Source organism: Rhinopithecus roxellana, chromosome 14 (assembly GCF_007565055.1).
Source record: "Rhinopithecus roxellana isolate Shanxi Qingling chromosome 14, ASM756505v1, whole genome shotgun sequence".
In the NCBI taxonomy this organism is placed as follows: domain Eukaryota; kingdom Metazoa; phylum Chordata; class Mammalia; order Primates; family Cercopithecidae; genus Rhinopithecus; species Rhinopithecus roxellana.
Genome location: NC_044562.1, coordinates 54,550,239 through 54,553,193, shown reverse-complemented (window position 1 = coordinate 54,553,193; position 2,955 = coordinate 54,550,239).

Genomic DNA, 2,955 nt, shown 5'->3' with positions numbered 1-2,955 from the left:
TCATGTGAATGCGTCATTTTGGTTGTCCAGCTCGTCAAGGACTCAGATGACTCCAGCCTTCTCTGGCATGTAATTCCAACTACATGAGGGACCCTAAGCAAGTACTTATTAGTTGATTCTATCCAACTCCAGAGATGTAAAACATAATAGGAAGAGTTAATTTGTAAATTTGGGGAATGATTTAATATGCAGCAAAACATAACTAGGATGGGCATCTTTAGAGCTACTTACTTTCATGGGTGTCTTCTCAGGGCTCCAATATTTAATTTTATATTCATAATTTTGTACTGTTTCCCATGAGGCAGTCCCCTCCAATTGTATAAGCTTCAGATATCCAGGATTTGCTCACTCTCTTACTTCCTCTAACCTCTCTTCTCTCCTACTTTCTAGTTTGCTTTTCCCATTCTCTCTTTACCCAACCCTCTACCCACCTTTTGAGTAAACTTTGCTAATTTAGAAAAGGCCAGTACTTTGCAGTTTTAACATATGCATGCCAATAAAGTTATTTGATTTAACCTTGTGATCTCTTTGTTGCTTACTTACTATGAGTTCCAGTTCGCCATATTTAGAGAAAACAACATGTCCCCATATGGTTGTGGAGCAGATTACAAAAGAAATGCCATGTATATTACTTAACACATGGTCTTGTTTGTAGTTTTCAGTACATACTCAGTAAACATTTACTTCTATTTTCTCAGCTCTAGCTTCAATATTGCCTCTATTGATGTCTGCCTTGCAGAGCAGCCTTGATGGCTGAAATTTACCCCGTTCTCTGCCCTAGCTTACCTCAGCCACATTGGCCCCAGTTACTGAAAAAAAAAAAATCTTCACTTGATTATAGTTCCTGGAGCTCATTAAGCTTAAGCCTTCCAAGCACCAGAATTTGATTACTGCATTAAAAATGAATTCTCTGGTGGTTGTTTTTAGATGTTGCTTCTAAACAATGGCGTGTTTAATTAACACAATTTATATCAAGTCACTCAGATATACGCATTCTCACTGTGTAGCATATTTACCCAAAATAGACAACCTAATTACTTAAAAAAATTGGCTGTATTTGCAGAACTAGAGCATTATAAGAAAAATGAACTGCAATTATGAAACAGAGAAGGATGGGAAAATGCCAAATTCTTGCTATTTTTATTTTGCTTAAAAAATGTTAATTAAGTTATGGAGTTCACAAGTACTGTAGAGTTTAGCACCAGTGAATGAATAAGTCTCTTCAACGTGGATAAAAGGAGAGATTCTTCTTTTCTAGCTTACTTATCTTGAATTCATAAATCCTAAGAAAGTGCTGCTGAAGAATCAGAACACAGTAACAAAGGCAGCACTTTGTCTCATTCGTGCAGAGAAGCTGGGTGCTCAATAAAGCCAGTGAACTTGTTGGGAAGTCATTTAATAAAATTTGGAAGATACATGATTACTTTAATTATTATCAACACAAATTTCTTAGAATTAAATAAGAGAATGGTGTTAAATTTAACTTTTCTCTCTGGTGGGCTTTGTGTTTCTGCTTTTCTAAAGCAAGGTCCTTAGGGAAAAAAGAAGTAAAGGGAAAGAACAAAAGCCTTTATAAATGTAAAGATAACCATATTTTCCCACAGAGGTCATCCAATGAAATGATAATTTTAACTTTTTTTTTCACTTGAGGCTTTTGTGCCTGATAGAGATCTTTTATTAATTTTAACTAAGTAGTGACTACAGGCAAGTAAGAACAATATAAGAAGCAAAGATAAAAATCTTTTATATTCCCACAAATATTTATCATTTTTTTTTTGCAGTGCACTATACTTGTTATTAAGAAAGTTACAATGAAGAAATGAGAATTAGTTTCTTTTTTTATAGACTTTTTGGGGACTAGGACACAGATATATTAACAAATGGTATGAATATAGAGTAAATATTACATCAAAATAGACATATGTTCAAAATGCCATAAGAACATATAGGAAAACATAAAATCTAATCTGGCAAGGAGGCCACGATGACTGAAACTGGCCATTTCTATATATGGTGCCCAGCCCCATTATTAACAAGTAATGAGTATTCAGTAAGTTTAGATTAAATCAATAAATGCAATGGTAAGAAGTTTTTAAAGAGGAGAATACCACGGAAAGATGATACAATAACACAAAAGGTTGCGTTGTCAGTTCAGACTCACATAAATCAGAGATCACATCCAGTATCAAGCTTTAGTAATAACGTCAAGGACAAAGCTAATCACTTGATATTATGGAGCAGCCACATGTCTTCCCAAGTATTTCTTCACCATATGAGAATGTGCCCTGAACCAAATTAAACATGCAAGTGGAACATCATCATGCAATTTAGGTTACAAAAATCCCTAGTTTATAATCTAATAATTGCATAGCTTAAATGATACTTTTTGACTTATGAAACTGTGCATTTCAGTTTAATTTATTTGACTTAAGCAATCAGAATGGTCCTGGTACATCATGCAAAAGCATTTTGTCGATAAGGACACTCATGCTAGTGAAGGCTAACATAGGATATGGAGGCTTCCTTTGTGAGGTCTGTTACTAGCATGTTAACGAGGGAATTTGGCAGTTTTATTACTTTCCCAGTTAGATTAGGGATGAAATAAACTGCAGGTTACTATTAACACTCTCTTTTTTTTCAATGGGAAAATCAAAGAGATAGATTAAAATGGTTTATTAAGGTCTTTATTACTTGGTTGCTATATTTTATTTTAGAAATTGGCTTTTAAATGAGAGCCACATGAATGCAAATCCTGACTCCCCAAACTTGGGTAAGCTATTTCAACTTTCTTAGTAGCCATTTTCCAATTTCTACATTGTGAGAAACAAACAAACAAACAAAAAATCAGACTCAGAGCGTTGTGATGATCAATAAATAAGGTAGCAAACACTGAGCATAATGACAAGCGTATATTAGATACTCAATGAATACATTTCTCACTTCACATTTCCCCCC